The 25245-nt window shown below is 35.2% G+C and overlaps 1 protein-coding gene and 3 non-coding genes across 5 annotated transcripts in view; 3 read left to right on the top strand and 1 right to left on the bottom strand.

The window, feature by feature from the left end:
• LOC113503527 (furin-like protease 2) overlaps window positions 1–25245 on the bottom strand; it is a 198642-nt gene that overhangs the window by 34191 nt on the left and 139206 nt on the right. The gene's annotated exons all lie outside the window — the stretch shown is intronic.
• Window positions 4863–4933, top strand: Trnag-gcc. Its single transcript has one exon. It is a non-coding gene; the product is annotated as a tRNA-Gly (tRNA).
• Window positions 9292–9362, top strand: Trnag-gcc. The gene has a single exon. It is a non-coding gene; the product is annotated as a tRNA-Gly (tRNA).
• Trnas-gcu lies at window positions 19558–19639 on the top strand. Its single transcript has one exon. It is a non-coding gene; the product is annotated as a tRNA-Ser (tRNA).

Here is a 25245-nt window from a genome sequence, read left to right as displayed (position 1 = left end):
AAATTATTTGGATATTTTTGCTTAATAAACGTGAGTTTAGAAGATTTAAGGATACTAATAAATGTTATTAAAAACCACTTAAAAAAACAAATACATAAGAGCAGCTACTAGATAACAATTTGAAAAATGAAATGAAAAACAGAGAAAGTCTTTAAACCGTCGACGAATACTGTTGGGATGAGGTATTTTTATTAGAGTTACTTACATCACGGTTATATGTAGATAATGATACTGTGGTTACATCAAATAAGGAAACAAGAAGATATTAAGTTCAGTTAAAGATCGATCTTCATAAATTAATTTCATGTTTAAGCACACAAAGATAACAATTTTACGATTCATATTCAAACGTTTATTACAAGGGAGATACATTCGTAATATTTAATATGAAATGTAACCATTGTTGATATACGCCATTATATGTGCTAATAAAGTTTATTTGAAACTGTTGCCCAAATTAAAGAGACATGTCTGAACATAAAACTAAATAGATACGGGCATGTGGAGTCCGCAGAGATAAATAAACTAAAGTGGCGCATAATTAAATATTTGAATTTAGTTGAGAATAATTTACAGTTACACTCTAAACGGGTAGCTTTTTAATATTAATTGTGTATTTGACCTTAATCTATTGAAAAATCTTACTGAAAGAATATTCACAGCCGACGCATTGCAAAATATCACCCCTAGCTTAGTTTAGAACTAAGGACTGAATAACACGACTTAGTTGATTATTTTTTTAACCTGGAAGCTAAAAAATAAAATATAAATTCTCTTAACAAGCATATGGTTTGTGTCAGAATTTTTTTAAGTCGTTTGAATGCTTTTGTTGTTCAAAAAAATATTATTTATTGTTAAGTGGAATGTACAGTCTAGCGAAGTATCGTCCTTGCACACGGCTGTAAGTATTAAAGTAATTTCACAAAGTACCTCTCAATTCGCGGCTATCAATCTCGTTAATTCAACTATCCCGGTATCGCATCACATGCAAACACATTGAAATATTTAAACGTATGCCTAGATCTTGCACCGGCGGAGCTCATCCAATCGTATTAAAACCTAAATATAACCTAGTTCCGAGTAGTTTACCTGTAAAATTCAAGATCATATATTCGTGCCGGCTCCACGCGGGCCGGCGCAGTCAGGTCTATTTTTCACATGAGCCACAATTTACGTGGCTCGTTTGAAAATGCCGCAGAGGATGTATGATGCAAGATTAACTTATTATATGCTTAAAACCGCTGTTGCGTTGTCATGCTGTACTTAAGCGATGCTAAACTTTCATTATAGTTAAGCTTCCTCGTCGAGATTGTTCGGCGCATATGCAAGGTTAGCTCAGCCCGTGGCTATGTTTGCGTGAAAAGTTTTCTAGGATTAAAGAACCCGATATGAGAATTTAGTAGTGTATGGAATTACGAACAAATCCCTGTATATCCCTTATTTGAGGAAATTAACGGCCTGGATAAACTCTATACGTTATACAGTGCAGGTTTTTTGAAAAGATAGTCTGCTTGCTGAATTTTTGTATCGCGGCCAGGAAACCATAAAACATACAGCACATTCGGAGTTACACCGGTATTCTTATTTACATATAGCAATGTCTTTAATCTTGGAATGTAAGATTTATTTCTGTGTAGTTTCAATGAACATTCAAATATCTTGACTTTGTAGCTGATACACTATACGAAGTAATTTCTTTTAAGAAATTGTTGGATCAAATATACCTACGTACAATCAGTAGGTACCCAAATATTCAAATATTTGGTCCGAATAAAAATGTAACAAATTTCACTTCCAAAGGGTTTTTACGTCACATTTATTACAGTAACATCTGGAATCTCATAAAACCTAATGGCCAAGAACTGTTAAAACTTTATAAGAAGTTAAAAGCTAATTAAAATTGCAGAGACCTTATTAATAAGTAATTGACAAACTGGAGCCATATCTCAAGTGGCCGTTTCACTGGAGAGCCCTTCTCGTTTCAACTCGTAATCAAAATTAGAAATTAATATCGACTGTATTGAGCTGAAATATTGGACCTTTGAACTTTGAAAGTCCTTAGTACAAGGGCCAATGTATTTATCGTAAATCATTGTTGAGTAATGAACTGCTTTAACGATACGCCAATAACTTCGGTTATAGCGAACTCCGTACTTATTGTATTGACCAGAGTTTAATTTCATAAATAAATAGTAAAACAATAAGGTTCAACGTATTTCATAATTATTGAAGGTAGTATGAAACCTCTCAAACTTTAAATAAAACGCTAGTTGAATAACATCTTAATACCCAAGTCGAAAGCAGAAGAAAATGACAATTTACATTTCTCACCGAGACCAAGACTGGCCATAAACCCGATGCTTCAACATTGTAATCCAAACTTTTTATCTGCTCTTTAAACTTTACTCGTAAATATGTCGACGAAATAAACTGTAGATAGTTATATAGTCTGTGACGCGAGCCATCAGTCACAAGACAGTGGGCGGGGCTTTTCTTAAAACTTTTAATTAATTGTCTAAGTTTAAGACTGAACTAGAGGGAGCATTCGCATTACATTCCAAGAATTCCATGCTACTGAGCATAATTCAAATTGTTCGCTGAAACAACACGATGGAACTTTATAAACCTTTGATGTTCGATTTAAATAAGGCTTCTTTATATTTAAAGGTGAGAGTTCTTCAATACACAATAGAATACTACAAAATGAAATAAAATAATTTGGAATCGGTGAAGAATTTTCAGTTTCAACAATATAGAAGTACAAAGATTTACGTAAATAACTGTCGCCTTGCTTAGCAGTTTTTATTTTACACCAGACAATATCACAAATTCCCTTCGTTCCTGTCTCATAAATAATATCCAACGCTATTTTAGAAAATTATTTCCATTAAGAAAAAGTACGCCATAATTTAAAGAAATGGATGCAACGGGTCCCCTTAATGGTGGCATCGCTTCCAAGGGACAAATAATAACTGCCGCAGAAAAAAAATACTGGGTCGCCGCAAATACTGAAGACTAAAAACTGAAATCTAAGAACGGATGTTCCCTAAGGGTGCGAGCACTCGATATTTCGTAGGTACACGCGTACCTTACAGAGGACACATTTACCCTTCTTAACGTCTAATCCTACACACGTTGTAGTAAAGGGACAACCAGCGGAAATTATTACTCGCTCGCGTTACAAATTATATATCCTTCCCTCTGTGGACTGCGGGGTAACTCGGTTACACGAACTCGCGACCGTTAATTTACAGCGCACCCAACAAATTAATATCTCTGATTTGGACCCTTGTCAGCGGGGGCAACGACGAAGACCCTACCCATGTTTGGGGCTTGCCGCAAGGTGGGAGAGCCGTGCGTAGTTGCGTACTGCTATTACAACGCCGAACATCGTAAAGCCAGAAGTGAGGCCGGCTTTAATAACCATTTTTTACGGTTACATATAAGAACTGGATTATTTGATGTATTATTTAGTAAACAATGTGGAGCTTTTCACCCAAGCCATTTGACTTCTCTGGCAATTTATTGCTCGCTTAACTTATTGTTAGAGGGAAACATAGTTTTGTACGACCTATATCTTTACCTTCTTCGAATCAAACACAAATAAGCGTCATATCTACGTATTGGAATTCGTATGTTCTAAACCACAGCAACACAATAGTAATATCCGCGATCGCTTCTAACACATTCCTCTTACATTCGGCGCTTCGCATTCGTAAAGTGCGAGTGACGACATATTAATCTCTGCTAGAATGTTCGAGCTTTAATATTTAGCTAGTGACGTATGGCATTCGCCCGGTTTGTACTCGAGACAAATATCAACGAATTGCGAGCAATAACGTAGCTATTTCACGAGAGCTTCGAATATTAGGGTATGAATGAGGCCAGCCTATAGAGTCAGTACTTTGCACGTACTTTCATGATTAGATTTAAATATTCAATGTAGATCGTATACATTTTAAATTGACTCTTGAAAAATGTTTTCACTGACTAAGGGACTTTGTACAGTTTTACGCAAAATAGTACAATATTTTTTCAGTGATTATATACGACTTTATAGAGCCGTTCTTTTTTATGTATGTTATTTAGGTATCTCAATTTTAAAGCTTAAATTATCACATCCAACCTACAACTTTATGCATTCCAACACGTCTATTGAAGTGATAGGACCAACAAGACTATCTACACTACCTAAAAACCCATTTACAGACATATCTCCGAAATCCATACATTGTATCATTCATACTCAACTATGAATGTTTGTAAGGAATCCTAGTTCGTACGTGTTGGTAGTAAGCTTGTTTTGTTCGTATGTACACTTATCGTATGAATTTTCGGCATGTGTTGAATATAACAAATGAAACTGACGAAGTGTCTGTGTCTGGTCTAAGTACACTCTTCTGTGGTAGGCCCGGAGTGCGCTTGAAGCAGCTGTTTAAATATAGCCACATACGTTTCCAAATACGGATTTTTGGTTTAAAAAATATATATAATGTCCAAGACGTAAACATACATATCATACATATTTTAATTTTTGGTATTTTTTCGTTGATTTCTGTAATTGTACCTTTAAATTCCTCTCAGTTTTTCGTATTACTAACATTCGATGAAAGTGTAAGACCTCTATCATTCATTCTAATGTAAATAATTCACTACTACTATAAATAGCATATAAAGTCAGCCCGCAGTAAGCTAAAATTAGTCGTAGAGACTGTTTCGGAAAAACGAATGCATTGGCATTGTCAAGTTTTATTTTAGCATGTAATTTTGCAATGTACATAAAAGTTTTAGCTATGACTTGTAAAATCGATCAAAATCATATATTACAAATCAATTCCTGTAATTCACACATGAGATTACGAGCATCGGTGGTTCAGTGGTAGAATGCTCGCCTGCCACGCGGGCGGCCCGGGTTCGATTCCCGGCCGATGCATGATGTTTTGTCTTTTTGTGGATTTCGTAACTTTTTCTGATACTTTTAAAACAAAATATTCAAAACACATAATAGTTCGTCATTTTTAGTCTTATATTATGAAAATAAATGACTAGGAGAAAAACACGAAACATTTAATCAGTAAACATATGTATTATTCAATATTGAACATAACATCGAGCAAATAGAAAATGTGCTTGTAGAAGTAACGATGCAAAAGCCCACACTGTATTTCGGTAAATATCGCAAACACGTAGGCACTCCAGCCCAGACACTATCAAGGTATTTATGCAACGTACTGAACTGAATATGTAAATCTAATCCATAAAATACCGTTAGGTATTTCAGAAACGAAAATTGTGCATACAATTTAATCAAATCAGGTTACAAGTTTGAAAACGTTTATATAAATTTATCTGTTAGTTGCGGGATTCCAAATGTCAATGTTATGGAGAAGAACTGATAAGTATTTAACACGTTAATTAAGAATAAATACCAAGTTTTGTGCATATTATTGTAGTGAGTATGGATCAATGACGCAAGTTACCAAAAATTTAGAAAGTTCAAACATGAAGGCAAAAATACTATGTATTTTATCATGGACGACATGTATGTATTTAACAATGAGGAAATCTATTCATTTACTCAGATTTACAAACACTTTTATCACATTTAATTCTTTCACAACAACGTTCAAAAGGGATAATGCAAAATATGTATGTACGTTAAAAAGTAAATTTATATACAGTAATACAATATTTTAAACTTAAATATCTTATTATTACCCTAAAATATTCGCTACCAGGCAAAATAGTCACAAAGTAAAGGCAGCACCTATAAGCTACCGTCTAATAAATATTTCCTTTTACTCGTTTCTCGTAAGTTCCTATATTCGCTATCCCCGGCAGTCACTTATTGGCTTGGTTGAGCGACGCAACTCTAACGGACGGGTGGAAATAAATAGCGTGTACAGAAGTGTCTGCAATCTTGCCGTTCGTATCGACGTCAGATAAATCTTTTGAAATACCTAGTTTAACTATGCAATAAATACTTCATTGTCGGTCCGCTGACGACCGCTGTCGTCAATACGTCGGATATCTTCGGATGTTGTCGTGTCGACAGATGCATTTGTGCTATATAAATGTTGCTATAAGCATTGCAAAAAGGAGAAACTAAGACTTCCCTTAGTACTCATTATTATTCAAACAACAGTATGTTAAAGATCGTATAGACTGTTTCTTTTGTATTTGCATGCCCCTCTGTTTTACTTGAACACCCACCCCATAATCAGGTCAAGACGCAACTGCCCACTAATCAAGCTTAGATGCTACGTATATCGAAACTATGCATTACAAATTAGCAGGTTCACGTAATACATTACGCTATGTTGATTACATATGAGTCAGAACTGTGGAGGACTGCGTATCACCTACTTACCGATTGAAATATTAATATTTATTGAATAATTCGACCCCCGATCTCTGTCCAATTACTAGCGCATTAACATCAAGTGTCAAATTACTGTCAGGAATTAGACCCCATTCACGTTAAGGATCTCGGTATATAATGCATGGAATGTTATGCTACGATTAAAAATTTATCACGTTAACAGTTATTTAAAGCAATAATTTATGATAATAATTTAATCTTTTTAAGAATACATTTTGCAAAAGCTTTTTTATTATATCTATTACGACAGTAATAATCCTTGGTGTTTTACTAACATTAAAGTACTCAGGGTCACAAAAATGAAACTACATACTAATTAAAATATAAAGACTGAGATTCTATGTTGCAGCTGCCAAAATCAGACAATGGCCAAAGCATCCACGCGTCCGGCATGAAACTCAATAAAAATCGAGTTTCGTTCGAATACCCGCGGTACCCACACTCGTTCCGATGAATACATTACAAATGTGCGCCTGTATGACGCATCGCCCGATATCGGAAACCGCTCTACGTATCCGACAACGTTTTATTTCCGATATCTGAACTCGTTCAATGCTCACTTCGGTATGATAGACGTGATACCTTATATTTTCATTGGATGCCGAGTATGGCGACCAGCTAACAAATTATTTTAAGTCTCAACAAAAATGACCATTTCTTTTGGAGCATTATTGAGGTTCCATTTTAAGTTATATTATGAACTGTCAAGTATTCAGAGAAAAACTACTATGAGAGATGTTTCTTTTTTAATTTTGGATTTAATTTTTGCAGTAATAAATGAAAGATTAAGAAATGTCTACAAATAACCAGTCAAGCACAAAAATTTTGGCAAAACAAAGGCATAGAAAAGTACGAGTACCAAGCGATATCAAGAACTCACAGAAACATAAACGAAATTCGAATGTTACACTACACTAGTATCGCTATATTGGCAAAGGATTGAAGGAAAGCAAGGTGGCTCATCTCGCGATGCGTGGCAAAAGCCAGCTGTCAATAAATAAAACGTATCTGGAATCCAATGCTTATTCCACTCTGAAGTGTTGGCGACGCGAATGGTATTGACAACCAATTCTTTAATATTAACATTGCCGTTATTGAACAACGAATTTATATGAATATTGTGTATCTAGAACGCTTCAAACACACAAAATATATTGACATTAAAGGACAATATTTATAAAGATGTATATATGAAAGGCTCATTGCTACATTTACAACTTTTAATCCCAACGGAGGTTAAATTAAACTATTGAAAAAACTGCAATTCAATTTGCAAAGACACTAATTAGTGAGAAGGAAAATTAAAAATGAAATCAGCTCTCAAAATAACGATGCACTCGAGTCCAGAGGCCGACGGACTGCTATTTGAACAGATGATTGAGCCAATCAAGCCGAGGAGGGAGGTGACAAAAATAGGTCGTTTGGCTCGGCCCGTGTGAATGCACCGCGACCTAGACTGCACAACGTCATTTACTTTATAGTACCTAGCAAAGAGGCCGTGAGACGATTTCAAAAGCAACCCTCGCGAGAAGAGCTCTCCGCATTAGCTGGCGTTGCGATGAATAACTGAAGCCATGAGGAATAAGAACGGTCAAAAGACTAGCGACTTTTGTTTGAGATTCTTTACGAAGTTGTTTTTTATTCAACTCGTTTTTAAATTGAAATGAAACTTATATTCGCAAAAATTAAAGCCGAGTGGCAAATAGGATGCCTGTTTAGAACGAACACTTAATCCGAAGTGGGGTTAACTTTAGAGTAGAAAATACATATAGATTGAACGAACGAACATCCAATCTCTTGCCAATTTCCAAAATTAAAATTGCAAAAATCGAATCAAGAACGGATTTAGAAGGGCTGAAATTTATACAGGGCTTAGAACACTAAAAATCCACTTTCTACCTCAAAAACCAGGTGCGACATGCAGCTGGGAAAATTCGTGATATTGTAAAATCGGTCCGCGGCGCGCGTAACGAAATCCGATAGTATTGGCTACAAACAGAAATAAAAGAGTTGCCTCCTCTCGTTTTATACGTAAAATCGTTAAAGCCGCTTTTTGTTCCGAGAGGAACGATGCTACCCAAGTTTTTTGGTTAAACTCGAGGGCTGAAGGTGAAATGTTACTTTATTCCGTAACAGCCAGCGCATTTAAATATTACGAAATGTTTAGGGCGCAAACCAACTTTTACTTTTTAGGGAAAAACGTTTAACTTACAGATGTGCGATTAGGAAAATAGCGTATTTAAGATAGGTATAGCGCCGTAACTGGGAAAAGCGCGCTGTCGCAAAACATTTATTTGTTCAGAGCAAGAGTAATACAACAATCTAGAACTTTGTAATAAACATTGACTAAGGTTTATTTACTTTGAGAACTTAGATAAATTTATGTATATTGACGCTTTTTATTTATGTATCTAGGTATACATAAATAAAAAGCGTATTGATTATAAATGCGAAAGTATGCCAGTGCGTTACGTCTATCTATACGCTTAAACGACAGCATTGATTCCGATTATGCTATTCCAAATTAGGTATGGGGACAGCTGACACATAAGCTTATCTTTTATCGGTCTTGGCTCAAGATCGTCATCCCGAATGGCGAAGACGCAATCAACAGCTAGTTTAAATAAAATTGAACATTTAATGTCCCACTTATATCAGATACTGTTGTCTTTTTAATGACTTTGGATGGATGGCGGTTACAAAGAAACGCAAATCAAAGTTGAAATCACAGAAAACATCAATAATCTCTCATGTAGGTGTGGGTGCTAACAATTGTTAACATAAAATATTAATATGTCATTAAAATACAAACAATAAATATAACAGTTGATCATGCCATAATCTTTTAATGTAATTGCAATTCAACATTTTGAAATATATAGACCAAAAATTCGACAGTCACAGCACAAGCATCGGTGGTTCAGTGGTAGAATGCTCGCCTGCCACGCGGGCGGCCCGGGTTCGATTCCCGGCCGATGCAATTATGGTTAGAATTTTGCAATTTTCGATTCTTTAATCAAATGATTTTATACACAAATAAAAGAAATTTTAAGTATGTTTTTACAGTTCAATAACAAAAGCTTTTTTAGATTTAGTTTTGCATTTTGTAATTAGAAACCAACGAATTATTTATATTTACGTATTTTTTCAGTAAAATAGTAGGTTTTAAAACAAGTAACTATTAATGTATCTATCAATACATGTTGTACATTTAAATATTAAAATGGCAACATTATTAAGCAAAAGAAGTTGCATAACTTTTTTAGTAAAAGTCCCTTTGCGGAAAAGGTTTTATACATTTAGTTTTCACGTTGATGCTATTTTCTGGGAATTAGCACACGGTGTGCGATCTCACAGCCACTCGTAGCCGACCACAACTATGAGTGACGGGGTCACAAAATGCATTCAACGCCGCCTGCCCTTTATTTTATCTATAATACCGTCATGCACGCCTGCGAACGTTAAGCATACTAACATAAAACGAACGTTGAATTTTCGAGATCTCGTAGCCTATTATAACATGCAGAATGTTTTAATGAAATTGGTAGATCTCGTTATATATACTCGTTTCATATATATATGAAAAAAAAATAAAGATTATTTGTAAAGGTAATATTACAAAAAATCATGAGACTTAAACCATTTTTTTTCCTTCGGCTTCTTATGAAAGTCTGAAATTTTTAAAATTCAGAACATACGTCTTAATAGTTTTATTCTTTAGAAATAATTTTAGGTATCTATTCTTGTCGTGATAATCGTGAAATAATAAATTTTATTCTCCTTAATGTCGACCTAAACTAGTCATAGATAATCTTTAATATTATTTATCGGTACTAAAAACCGCCAAGTGATATTGAACTTTTAATTTAACCGAACTAAAGATGGTTACCAACATCAAAACCTCCTTTTAGAATAATACTTTCCCAGTTGTAGAGCGGCGAATTTTCTTCAAACTACAATAACATACGTTTAAGAGGTGGAAGTAGGCCCTGTGACCTTTCAAAACGAAATTCTAATTTATAGTCCAAGAATGATGTGATAATTTTCCTCACTGTGCCCCGTGCTCGTGGTCAAAAGATTTTCTCGCTAGCCGTGCGATAGCAGTAAAACCGCAGAGCGTGAAGCGTAACGTAAAGTGCATTTTGTGTCGCATGCTCTTTGTTTTATATTAGGCTATATTCGAGCTTCGTGTCAAATTGATGCCTTAAAAGTGGGACACAAAATGAGAGTTGTGAACTAAAAACTTCAGCTGTGATGAGCATATTTGTTGTTTTACGGTAATTTTTAAAACTTTTAGAACAAAACTTAGTGTGGCGAAGTTTAAAGCGTGCAGTTTTGGCGTGCTACTTTAAAAATAATTTAATTATATGTTTACTGAGACTTGTAAGAAGTTGATCGCAGACTTTAATTCTTGCATCATAGAGGAAAAATATCTTTCAGATATATCAAAAAGGTATTGGCAATCATCATACTTTATAACGACGCGAAACTATCAACCAAACAGTTCAGAAAGCTTTCCCTAAAAATTGGCATCCCCAGAGAGAGACTTTAGGGCTTTGCCCCGATAATCTGGTGGCTTAATGTTGGAGGGCATTAGCGAGTGTTCTGGTGCGGGCCGCGACAATATCGCCACAAATTGCATGCCTCCACCGTATGCAGTACTTGTGTTAATGCGCCACTTTTGTTAATATGCTTTTTAAGGCCGTTTTTAAATGTGCTCCATAAAATGCTGCGGAAATTGTACCACATAATTATTACACTTGCTTATGTAATTACGAGGGGGTTTATAAGTACAACGTAAATACTGTACCTGTACTACTCCGATTAAGGATATTACAAATTTTAAAAATATCCCTCAAAACTAAAATTATTTACAAAAATATTGTTGTTTTTTATATCCTTGTTGTTTACTCTGTTCACTAGTATCTCTTTGACTCTTAATTCGTTCATCACCAACTAAAAGCCATGTCCATAGCAAAATTTTATTTAAATTTAAAGCAAATATTTGTTAACTGGACATTGGAATACAAATTCGTGAAACATTTTCTGCACGCAGGAGGTCAGTTTCATGGGAACGTAATTATAGAGCGAGAATATTATGAATTAAAGTTTTAACAAGTTAATTATACGACTCGACGTACTTTGTCCATCTGAAATGGAAATAGAAATGTGTGTGGCTGTAAATATATTTATTATAACATAAAGTAGTATTTCAGAAGTTAGTACTGGCTTCTAAATTTGATACGTTTTAGTGGAAAGCCAATTTTTTTGTTGCTAAATTCTTTTAAAAAGAACACATGTTTTTTGTGTATTCAATGTGTAAATTGTTTGCTACAAGTCAAAGATAAATATAAGAACAAACAAAACGCTCTCAATTTCTATAACAGAGCATAGGTTGATTAATTAACGCACCAAACAAAGCCAGCTCTCTGCGCTGAGTGATATTGTGTTTGCCCGACGTTCGCCACAGCGCCGCACAAATACCATATTCATTTATTTACTGTATGCAGTTCGGAGTACTAACTACGTTCCAGTAGTTAACGGGTGTACTTACTGAAATGAAAACTATAACGATCCCGCAAAGCGCCAACTCTAATATCCTAAAACGGGTATAGAAACACAACTAGTCCGACTAAAGTTGGACAATATAAAATGATGTACACACTGCGGTGGTATAAATAAGTGTTATTGCGATACACTGGTTAATAAAAATTTTGTTCTGAATAGAAACGACAGTATTTGCGGGCTGATTAGGAAATACTGTAGTTTAGAAACACGAAGGCTTATTTTTTTATCTCATGTTGGAGGGATTCATCTGGGGTCGTAGGTTTTACAGGTGAAAAACGTATGTATTAGGACTAGGAGTTTTAAAATAAGTGATTATGATTTTTTAAAATCCCAATATTTTTGCATTTAGTGATTATTGCCCTATCACATAGAGCAAAACAAAGCACTAGTCCTTTGTTCTGTGAACAATAACTGTAATTTCAACAACCAAATCTTTTGACCTTTAACTTACAAAGAAAAAAACAAAAGAACAAGCGACTCGAATAACTTCATTTGCAGGCATTTCAACAAACCACAAAACAGTACGCAGGAACATAAAACAATTCTCGTATCACGGGCGCCAGGTTTTCGTTCCCATGTAAACCGCTTATTAAATTTTCAATAAAATCGCTCATTTGCATGTAGGGAGTCAACACGCGTCATTCGCAGAAAGGGACCGTGTCACCAATTGGCCGGTTGCCAATAGCTCAATATAAGGCCGTCAGAATTCAATCAAAGCGGCCCAACACCGCCGCCATTTACATTTGTTAATGGTTTTTTCTGAAGTCTGCTAGTGTCGGGCTCAAAGGTTAGGTAGAAGGACGGTAAAATATTGGTTTTCATAGAAGTGTTCATATTTAACTATGTTGGTATTGACACAGAAATTGAAAGACGTTTTGTTTTTACTTTATGTTTGGTGTATTTTATAACCACTAAATATGAATACGTTATTGTATATTTTGTATTTGAATTGTATATTTAAAAATTAAAATAATTAATTCAATACTATAGACCATTCCAAATTAATACATTCATACACACACGCCCAGGTAGTTACGCAAAAAAATGGCTGCGGTCTGCATTTGCAACGTATTTACGTATTTAATTTAATGACACGCGGTATTGAATTTAATAGTGTGAAGTAACCATAATGAATTAAATGTTGCCCTGATTCACCGGATATCAGAACACTGTTATGATAAACTAAATTAATCATTCCGAACACATGCTCTATTTGGTTTTGTTAATGTTTGGCGAGATAACAGGAAATAGCATATTTGTTATCGTCGCACACTTGGGTAACTGGAATATTAATTATGTAGGAACTAGTTAGTTGCTGTTCTGTACTAATATGATCATCTCACCGGGATTATAAATAAATTTACTTCGACACAACAGGATTCACGAAATTTCATCAATTTTATAGGGTGATCGAGTATTGGAATACTTCACATCTGTTACACTGGGATTTCGTTTAAGAGATAAAAGTTGAGAATAAATAAAAAGGTGTCTCGCATGAATTTATTGAACCGTAGCAAATATTACAAGGTTTTATTTATTACGTCTGTATACTTCAGAAATATAGAAAGATGTTTTTGCGAATACACAAAATATGTCTCAAATATATCGTAATAGAAGAGAAACGTTTACATATATATAACGGGAACAGAGTAAATATAATAACATTCATCGTATTTCATCAATCAAAACTTTCCCACGAGCGTATAATACATGTGTAGTGAGGATAAGGTGGGTACGTGTATGTGTGCGCCGACACATCAGCGCGCCGTTAACATTCGCAAATATTTCCAAGTCCTGACACGTGTTTATAATAAAAACATCATCCCCGAGTCTGAGGGCACGAGAAAAATATATAAACGCGATAAGTTCCCAACATCGCGTACTGTTCCCTCACAATATACATAGAATGAGTACAATAAATATAACACCGGGGGAGAATAGCAGGTGTGTCGAAGAACCGGTCCGCGGCCGAAGAAAAGCGTGAAAAACTCATTCGTAAACAACAAAAGGAGAACCGACGTTATAACTCAAGCGGAGGGGAGCGGAGCGGCAGGTGCGGAGTTAAGATAAAGTACTGACGTTATGCTCTATCCCGTGATTTAGATATGACCTTCTGAACGCAATCTGCATTAGTAACAGCCCGGGGGGCAGACGAGGTCGCCACCCGCTAACGTGTTTTATTGGAACTTAACACCTGCGGCATATGAAAAACGAATGTCGGGATATTGTTTCGTTGAAGTAGTTAGACACCTTTAAATATGGCGGACGATATCACACTGTTTTGAATGCATCACATACTTGAATGTAATATTCCAGCAGGTAGGAGCGTGTCTCCACACTCACGAATAACATAAGCCAGATAACGTGCTACATGGTGTACATTATAGCTCGGATCTGTGTGTACAATAGTGTTGCTAGGCAACAAAATGCAGGTGCATCCCTGAGGTGTAGTACGATAACCAGCTTCGACAATAACATTCTCGATAGCCAGCGGCTATTAATCCGGAGTTCTGCGTTAGTTCCCTCGGATAACCGACTTATGTATTCGTAGCAGTGTAATTACATTTGCTGTCGACGTTACAACGGATACATTTCATCAGCGGCATATTTCACGGTGCTCAAGGCCGTAAATCATTATAAAAGTTAGTGACGTCACTTTACTCGCTTACTTATCCAGGAGCGAGCATTCAGCAATAAGGTAAACTTTTAAAAGCGATTTTCTCTGCCTCAGTCAGATTAGTTTCGCATCGTCGACGCCCGCACCGACTGTGTGTCTCGTTGTGTCGCACCGATCTAAGTTTTAATGGCGGCTGGCACTTGTCGGCTCACAAAGTTACGTGGTTTTGAAGTACAGAGATGCGGGCACCGCTTACCTACTGACCAACCCCTTACTTTTATTGCTTACATGTTTTATTAAGACCCACAAAATCGTTAGTTCTTTTCTGAAACTCATATGAATATGACAAGTTAGAAAGCATTTACAATTTCCACCAAATTTCAGATATCAATAGAGTAAGATCTCGAGTTGATTACATAAAAGCTAGTGTCATTAGCTAGTGTATTGGCTAGTGTATTATTATCTTTTATTTAGCTCCTATCTTAAATTAGAAAATGTAAATGCAATACTAATCTGCATTGTGTGTTCGAATAAAGCCATTAAATATTTCGCACATCAACCTAAGCTGAACATACATGTATACAAATAATTATTATTATAAGCGGTAAACACACTATTCCATCGGTGGGCAATATCATTAATATGCAGTTTAATTCGCATGATCAATATGCAGACAACAGTGAACACCTAAACTGGCGTGCTAATTAAGCCGCAATAACACAAGCACACGATATTATCGTAGCTGCGGGCAAACAGAGCATCGCGGTAATCAATGAGAGGGCCAGGCAGCCACGGCGGCCACGGCCCGAACGGGAGATTATCTTAATGGCGACGACGGTGAACACAAATTATGTATTCGTGAGGCACAATCGGGCCAAATGAGAGGCCAATCAGCTGCCATCCGTGCACATTGACAGACGTGACGCCAAACGGAATCGATAATTTGCACACACGGCCACTGTTGATCACACAATGCGTGTTTGTTGTGCGAGAATCGAACGTAAAACTAATACAGTCCGCATCAAACGCTGACTCTATTAAGTTGATCCGCATTTGGTACAATAAGCTATCAAAGCTTGTTGAATATTCGAAACGAGTCAATTTACTATTCAAAACTGTTTAAATTTAAATTAACGCAGTTTATTACATAATAGATTTTACACTTTCGGTCTGTGAATTGTTTTGAACGAGAATTGTACTAGATATCAATTTGTGTGGTTTTACAAATAATTCCATGTAATACATAATACTCATTCCTTTATATCTAAATTACAATGTCAGATTAAACACAATCATGAATGATACACCTAATTCTTGAACATAATCTTTCAAATTGTATTTCGTTACCATCGATTATAAGATCATAACAAATATTATTATACAATCTTATCATCTCTGCGCCTGCTTTAAGTTAATGAAACTTTATCGCTAATATTTGACTGCATTTCGTATATTAAAAGATACTGATGATGTGCGTCTAAATGTGCTAAAAATAACTATAGGTGCACACCAAGCATGAAAAAGTCAAAACCATACATTTTAAAACGACGAGGATAATAGCCATGCTGGCAAATATTACTGTGATTATAAACTGACGTCTTCGGGAAACACAAACATAAACACAATAGTTCATTCCACTAAACAAACTTTACTTATAAAAACGCAAGTTTCCTGAACATGAAACACAAGAAAAACAAATGCTATGTTTAGATTTGTTTGCGTTATGTCGGAGCGAACCGCACAGACAATATGTTGGCGGTAACAACGAGCTCCAGTTATGGGAAAACATTGAACTAGAAGAACAGCAATATTTTGTTAGGCTTAAAAAGTTTTAATAGAAGTCATGGAAATAACGTTATTCGTTGTCTGCTGTACAAACATTGTAGCGAACGCGCTATCACTGTCGCACAATGTTGCCGAATATTCTCGTAACATGAGGAATATATAGACTAACTTTTGACTGAAATTTTGACTGGTGAAGAACTTTTTTGGGGAATATTTTTGTACGTTTTATAAAAGGTCTAATGAAGTTATTGATTGGACAATTTACATTATCAAATTTACTTTTGAAATGTGTCTGAATAGCATGTACCTACGTTTTATATTGCCTAGACTACATAAAAGCTAGTTTTACTGCATCGAAACTGTCAGCTTCAAGGTGTAATTTCAACTGGTTTGTGGTTTAATCAATAGTTGATATTGTAATAAACCAAACCAAATTAAAACTTGACTTTTTAGATCCTTGGCATCAAAAAAGGAAAAATCTAAAGCAAACGACGAAACAAGAAATAACCTCATCAAACTTAATGCAATAATCTTACCAGATTTCGGTAAAAAGTATAAAAGTCTAAATAAATCTCATAATGATAATACCCGTGTGTCTCACTTAACATTGGTTGGAAAACCTTTTAGTAAACGGGACGTAATAATAAAATGTACGCACATATTTAAATGATCTCAATAGGAAGCTCGGAGATATAATGTAAATAATTTAGTTACTCCGGCTCAATCCTATTAATCTATAATGGTAAATACAAAATGAAATGAAGAAATCTGTTTGCTTGCTAAAAGACGAGACGCTATTGAAAGACAAATTTGTATTCTAACGAAATCTCCGAATATTCTTGGAAAAAAGTATTTTTGTTCCAACATATTATTTTATAGGGTAACACCATAACAATAATATGAAACGTTCAAGCAATCTGTACTAAGTTGTAATATTACAATCTTTGAACACGACACGTTACAGGTGTACGTGACTCAAACGATTCAAATGTGCCGCCCACATTGTTCGAGCTTCCCTTACTAAGAACCAAATGAGCCATATAACTCCAACACGAAGTACCGCGGCGCCACCTCGGCGCCAAGTCTTAGAAAAAGTCCCTTTACTAAGCCCTGGACAGTAAGACTACAATGAATTATTCAAAGTGAACAAACAGACTGCAACGATAGCGATGAAATTCTCGATTCATTACCGACGCGTCAACTCATTCAAATTCCGAAGAAGTATAGTAATTATTCAAGAGCGGAGTGGGGCACATAATGTAAGTTTTAATGAAAGAAAGTACAGGTCCATTACGGATGGAATATTCATTCCCTACGACTGGCAGTCCTGCCCCCGCGCGAATAATAATGATATCCAGTTATTGTTATAGCTTCTATGTAAGCTGAATTAATTCTACGAGCACAATTTGCTACATGGGTCGGCACTGTGACGTTCAAGTTATAATACTTAATGAGCGGCCGGCCGTGAAGGCGGAAACAATGTATTCAGATAAACTTGACTTGGCCTAAATTAAATGTACCTAGGAGATTATGCGCCCATATTACGGGCCACCCCTTGTTTTAGGTATACAGATTAAGGACCCGAAAGACTAACGAGGGTGAAACTTTTGTACCTATTTGAATTATGCTTTTGAATAGATGTCATGTTCAGATTGTGGAGGAGTAACGCCTGTGAAATTTTGTAAACAAAATTTATGTGACCGTAGGACAGTGTGTAAATCTGTGGACAACGTGGCGATAGAAAAGTTTGCTAAGCTAAGGATGCCACCGCATATTGTGAGCAGAATCCTCGGAACTTTTGCAGTAAGAGATAGTCTTGTTATCTCTGGTCGCAGATCAGACGGTTGTATAAATCCTCCAAAGTAAATAATACAAAGAACAGGCTAACTTAAATCGGTCCAGGTGCATTCGGTATTTGGTCGGGCGCTCCGGACAAATCCTCGGGCTTTATGCTCGGGTTTAGTGGGGGCCAGCGCGGCCCCATGTGGGGACGGCCCGCGTTACTGTCGCACCGGAGCGACGCTAAGTGGACATAAGCTGAGCGTAACTGTTGTCTTATTGACATTTCATTTTTCGGATCGCCACGTTCGTTTGGGGAGGCTTGGCTTAATTGACCGAGACAGACTTTTACCTTGTTTTAAACATGGTAAATGTGTATTTTATTGTTCGCGTTTCAGATATCTTTGCTTTATCGTTATATGATTTAATATTATTAACAAATATCAAAGGAATCCAGTAAAGTTGTACTCCTCAACCAATTAGTACTCAATTAGGTTCGTTTCGCCGTATCTATTTTTCCGGTATAAATATTAATGTATATTTTATTGTAGTAGCCATGAATCAAACCGCACTTAGCGATTTATGTACAAAAAATAAAAATCGTAACCGTTTTATTAGGTAACAATCGTAAATCACACCTTTATGCTTTTCCACTGGCTCATTGGTTTTGTTATCGGAGTTGCGAGTGCCGAGATACGGAACGGGCTAGTGATTGAATCCCAAATGAGTAACAAGGTTGTCTGCAAAGAGTTTGCTAATGAACTAACTATTTTTTACACTTTACCATAGTTGGACGGAAACTTTATCTGTCCCAAGTCCCCTAACAAAGACTGTCAGTAAAATAATAGTTAAGACAAAGAAATATTCTTGCACGTCTCTAATCAACAAGACGCTGTTTTTCATTATTCAAAGTAGCTATAAAGTTTGGAATCATGTTATGATAACTACCGAAATCAAATGCTCGTAAAACAACTTTCAAGTTTGAAGAGCACTAAAACATCAATTAAGATAATTATTATCGTAATAACAATCTCAATTAATGTTACATGTGTATTCTAGGTAATAAAGTTTATTCTCGTTTAAAGCATCTCATATTTTCTCGCTCAAAACTTTTCAGGTAATCAAAATCAACTTAGAACTGTAGAACCAGTATGAAATACGAGTAAAAGATAAATGTAGCCTTATATTCTATGTGGTTGCATTCATTACCTTAAATCTTAGTTAAATTGTAGTTAGGAACAACAACTTGAATAAATAACAACAAAAGTATGCGCGGAATAACAACAGCTGCATATCATGGTATTTTCAATTGGTTATGAAAAAAGTTTTACCTTCGATCAGCGAGCAACTGAGCAAACAAAGACTCATTGTTGTTTTTACTACGGTGCAATAGAAACCACACCGTTATTTAGTCACTGATACACAGGACGAGGTGGCCGAGAGGTTAAGGCGTTGGACTGCTAATCCAATGTGCTCTGCACGCGTGGGTTCGAATCCCATCCTCGTCGTAATTCTCTAAGAATAGTTTCATTTTGTATATTTATTGTAGACTGTGTTTCTTAGGTTGTTTAAGACCGACCTTAATTACTTAAGCTCACAAATGGTTTTCTTAATTTTAAATAAAGCTAAACAACCTAGGTAGATTAAGGCAAAAAAGGCCTTATATTTTTTCATTAAGTTCGTTAATGACTCTCAATTTTTACTTTGCGAAAAAATATCTGTTTTCTTGTTTAAAAATATTTACCGCAAAACCGAAAAAAAAAACACAATTACCTGGTAATAAATCAAGTGCTGCTTCTAGTACGAATTGAATGAATATTCTCGCACATAATCCGCTTTGTTCCAAATTAGATAAATTATACCACAAAAAGATTCGCACAAAAGAGGTCCCGGCGAATGGGATGGCAATAAACATTGCGAATGTCAAATTCACTGGGAATGGTAAATCGACACGTCTTAGACAGCGCATCCCTCGGCGGCGAATAAACGAATACAGGGTAGGCAGGAAACATGAGACTTTTGGAAATAAAAGTTACGGCTACAAATTAGTTCTTCAAAGCTTCCAGTGAATACTATGGACTTTTCTGCTAGTTTGCTATATTTAAAATATTCCAGGTAAGTTTTAAATAATAGTACCTACATAACCTAACCTTCTTGCTGATCATTTGTCACAAACAATTAATTTCAAAAAGCACTTTTACCATATATATTTTTAAGTTCGAAGATTGCATTGCATGGCATGGCGTATAAGTAGATTTAGGGTATGCGGGCGTGTCTTTATTAGGAGAAGATCACTTATTAGGAAAACATCTTTGGTTATGTCTTTTGACAGCAGCATTACAACAACTGTTGTATGTTTACTAAACAGAATTTCATTTTCGGATACAGAATAGTAAATAAATAATACGCATATTTTATTCAATATTATTGTAACAAATAACAACGTTTTATTTGTAACTACTTAGACTGTTTCTATATGTATCTCATTTATAAACGAATAAAAATATATTAGAGTCCTTTGAAGAAAAATATTGGATTTGTTATTGTAATAAGAAAGTAATTCAGTAAATAATAAATTAGTAGAATACAAATATAATAATATGTTATTGCTTTGCTTGTTTCGTATGTTATTGTGAGTGACTGACATATTATTCTACTGTTTTATGAAAATTTCTTAGCGAAATACGATAACAATGTTTGTTATTCAGAATGTTTGCGTATATTATAAAAATAAAGCTGTGTAGAATAAAAAAAAGTATCAGGAAAATCAACCAATTTTATTAAAGACATACTTTCATACGACGTAATGTTACAGAAAGAGTATCACCTTCGATAATATGATAAAACACATTTCCTAGGAGGTACTTTAGACCTTTATCTATAAATAAAAACATAAGCCAATTCAGCGCACAAACAACAAAAAGTCTCAAAGGAACAAAATGGCAAATTTAATAACGTCGCGTCAGACGTCAGTGTCGGGTCGCAGCGCCACTATGTGACGTAGGTAGTTACGTAGCCACATCTCTAGTGCCACAGAGCCACGAAGGCATAGACGCTCCGGATTGGCGACGTTAGGAAATGGCTTTGTTTCCTCCAACGAGGCAAAGGCGCGCGCCCATCCGCCGGGAAATAAAATAAATGAATATCACATTATAAGGAACCGAACGGAGGGGATTCAAAATAAAAATAACCTTTTTAGATGAGACGCCTAATGTATAAAAGCCTTGTCTCGTGAAATTAAATTGAGGTGTTACGGTTCGTGACGAGATGTGTTGTTTTACAAGACGGTAATATATCTGACATTTTAACGTTGCAAGCGCATGTTGTTGTTATTTGATCATTTGTGTGGAATTACATTATGTGGAGTAAGAAAAAAAAGGTGTTTTCGTTACAACCTTTTCTGTTAGCTTCAGACATTTACTTATATGTAAGAACGACGTTTGGCTAAGTGGTGTTTTAAAAGGGTATATTTGTCTCTACATTCCACTTAACAATGACAAAAAGCTAAAGGCAAGATTTTGCCATTTTATTACTAGCGTTATCGAAAACCGCTTTTAATTTATTAATAATCTATCTATTCGTCAGCTACTACGGTTACTACTGTCAGCTCATAAGACTTAGTTTTGTTCTAATTTGTTCAGACATTGTACAAATGACATTTCCACTTCCACACTGAGTTTATACTAAAAACACTAAAGTCCTAACATAATTAGGAACAGTCAGGTTTACTGCAAATAAAATGTCGTGTTTAGTTTTGAAACATTCGCGTTTCCACATACTCACACGGCGGGGCTTCCTCGGAATTGTTTTAGCGTGTTGCAAATACTGACCTACAAACGCACAGCTGCAACTTTAATTGTTTGTTCACATAATTATATTTAATATAATACTATTTCACACTTAACTGCGAACCGAGATCAGTTTGTGGATCAAATAGATAAGCCAAATTTTAATCCTTGACAGATATTTACGTCTACAATGAAGAAAGTCACTATTGTATAGCACGACATGCTATCTCTGTCATGGTCAAGTAGGGTAAAAAGGACAAAACGACATCAAGTATCGTTCTTAAACATTTTAGTATGAGTAACAATTAAGATAATTAGTCTAACTTAATCTTAACATTACACAAAAATTACTTATGGTGATGGAATAGACAGTAGCTACATGTGAAATACAAAAATCGCAGTACAAGATGATTGCATGTAAAAAGACAAAACAAAAGTATCAATAATAATTGGAACTACAACTAGATATGTACATACACAACGCCTACAATAAAACTCATATCAATAAGTTGCTTGTTGTATCTCTCATGTTGAAACTTCAAACGTTCAGTAAACACAAATATTTTTAAAGAACACAGTTGTATAGTTGTTGGCTGTATGATATGAACAAGATACGTAACAATGCAGACTCCAACGTTTCATAAAGAGCATCTTATTTTTACTATTGAATAGTCAACGTATAAAATGTTCTGTGTTTTTGAATACGAAATTAATGGTGCTTAAAGGGATTGCAGCAATTTGTTTATAATGTGCGGAGGACGAATCAATTTGTCCGTATTTAATGCACACAAAAAACCAACTCACTTATTTCCCTTGCGGCTTGTTACATACGCTACCTTATATAAGTAATCCCAAAAGTACACTTCGGGCCAAACATATCAATACCGGATGGATTCCGTGAATATTCATTGGGATCTAGGGTTGCTACAATTTCATCGATGAATTACTTACATAATTACTCCATAAATATTATTCACATACTTAATTAAAAAAAAAACTGTTTGTTTGCTGACTATTTTCTAGACAAATGCAGAAATAAGCTTAATCAAAAGATGAAATGAATTTACTTTTGTTTCAGCGGACAAAATTGCCTTGAAAATGCATAAACAAAACTGCAAGGAACCAGTAAAACCAAAAGATAGAATCAAGGAGAAGGATGATACAATAAATCGCGAAAGTAATGTATTTGCCTGTTTACGAAAATCGGTGCACATTGCCAAATGTTTGTTGCATAAGAAACAAAGCAGACTAAACACAAACATTCATCCAATCGCAAAGCACAAAAATTCCATGTCTGTATTTCTGAACTCTCGTAGGTGAGCGAAAAGCAAACATTCATTTATTTCTACATTCTACACTACACTGTTGATACTTTACGTTCTAAATGTAAATTATTTGATGGATGTTACAACCCTAGGGCGAATGCACTTTCGACCAATCCGTAGTGCGTGCAATGTAAACAGCAAACACCAGTAAAAATACAGAATGTATTCTACGGTAAAAATAACGAATATTCTCGGTACGAATCGCGGATGAGTGCAGCCTCTCAATACATTGATTACGATATCCGCGCTGGGAAAACCGTGCAGTTTACTATGCTGAAGTTGCGAAAAAAACATATTCAACTGAGGGCAACACATCCTCATTTAATGACGTACGAGTCACACATTATTTTTATCTTTCGTATGCCTTTGATTTGGAACGCCATGACTTTTTCACTATTTACTTTGATAATAACAGAAAAGGAACAGTAGTATTAAAGTATTACTTTAAACAACATAGCATTAGCCACCACGAAATTACAGTGCCATTATTGTATGAATATTTAATACATCCGCCAGTTTAATTTCATTATCGCGACAATAATTTAAGTTAAAAGATCAGTGTTCAATGAGGGATATTTACAGGAGTCCGTGTCAAATGGTTTCAGTCACGAAACTAGTTTAACACGCGACTTTTATTCATACTTTATAATAAACGTAGGAATTATAAAGCAAGATTAAAATATCAACATTACTTAAGCCCACTAAAAATCGTGTTTAATTTTGACTTTCCGCAAACAAAGGTGATTTGTGATGTAAATGTTTGCGATTATCAATGTTTTGTTTAGAACTTAAGCTTTAAATACAGTATATTATTTGTTTAAGTTATTGATATATTATGACCAGCACCAAAACACACGCATATATTATTGCATGCAAGGAAAATAAACATATTTACAGGCTACATAATCGACAAATCTAATTTATACAATGATTTTTGAAATAACAAACTTTTCAAACAAACAGATTTTCAGCGGTCAGGTAACAAGAACGCTAATTTATTTATTTATTTCAGTTAAAAAAGAGAGTCCTGCAATAATTTAATCCTTGTAGCACGGTATGTTCAACAATCATTCATGTCACATGCGCGAAAACACCCAAGCTCAGAACAAACATTTGTGGATCACACGATTGCTTGCAAGGATCGAACTCGCGACACGACATGCGTTGATGTCGTGGTGACTATACCAGTCGGCTATCAGCATAGTCCAAGTGGCCAAATTATACACAAACTGACACAAAAAATAATTAACACATATGTACAATATAATGTTTATTTAATATATACTAATATTAAGTACAAATTAATCCAGCCTCAATGAAGCAGAGAATGTTTGGCGATTGACGTACACATCATACGCATTAAGCGATGACACTTGACATGCAGACAGGGCGCAAATGCATTAAGGCCCTGCTTTGTGCAGATTACATGCTATTACGTTTGCTGTTCAAATTATATTAAACATTCATATATTGTTATGTACCAAAGCGGGTCCTATAATATTCCTAAACGAAATTATTTGGTGTAGTTGCCGCTTTGACGAAGAAACACTTTGACAATTGTTATCGTGTAAAAAGCTTATGAATATTATGAAGTAACAAAACAAAATGTATTTATTTAATCATTTAAGAGTATCTATTAACACTAGCGACTGAAAAAGTAGTGTGTGGTAAATACACACTATTAACTTTAGTAGACGTATTCAGAATGTCATACCAAAATCTCAGTACGATTCAGTAAGAAATAGCCACGTCACACGATTTTACTTTATTATATAATGAGGAATGCAGTCCATATGTCGGCAAGACTCTGTAAATGACATAACAAATAAAGTCCAAATTGTACTTACAATAGGTCAGTTTTTCACGTAATCGAGTAAAAAGAACGACAATTCACACGATTACGTAGCTATTATATTGAATATAATACAATTTTCAATAAGGGCCCGTACATATTATTGTCCACCGAAGCGAATTCAACATTCCCATGATCGGTATGTAACG

This window comes from Trichoplusia ni, chromosome 19 (assembly GCF_003590095.1).
Source record: "Trichoplusia ni isolate ovarian cell line Hi5 chromosome 19, tn1, whole genome shotgun sequence".
Classification (NCBI taxonomy): Eukaryota; Metazoa; Arthropoda; class Insecta; order Lepidoptera; family Noctuidae; genus Trichoplusia; species Trichoplusia ni.
The sequence above is the reverse complement of the archived record's forward strand: the minus strand, read 5'-3'. Positions and strand labels throughout refer to the sequence as shown.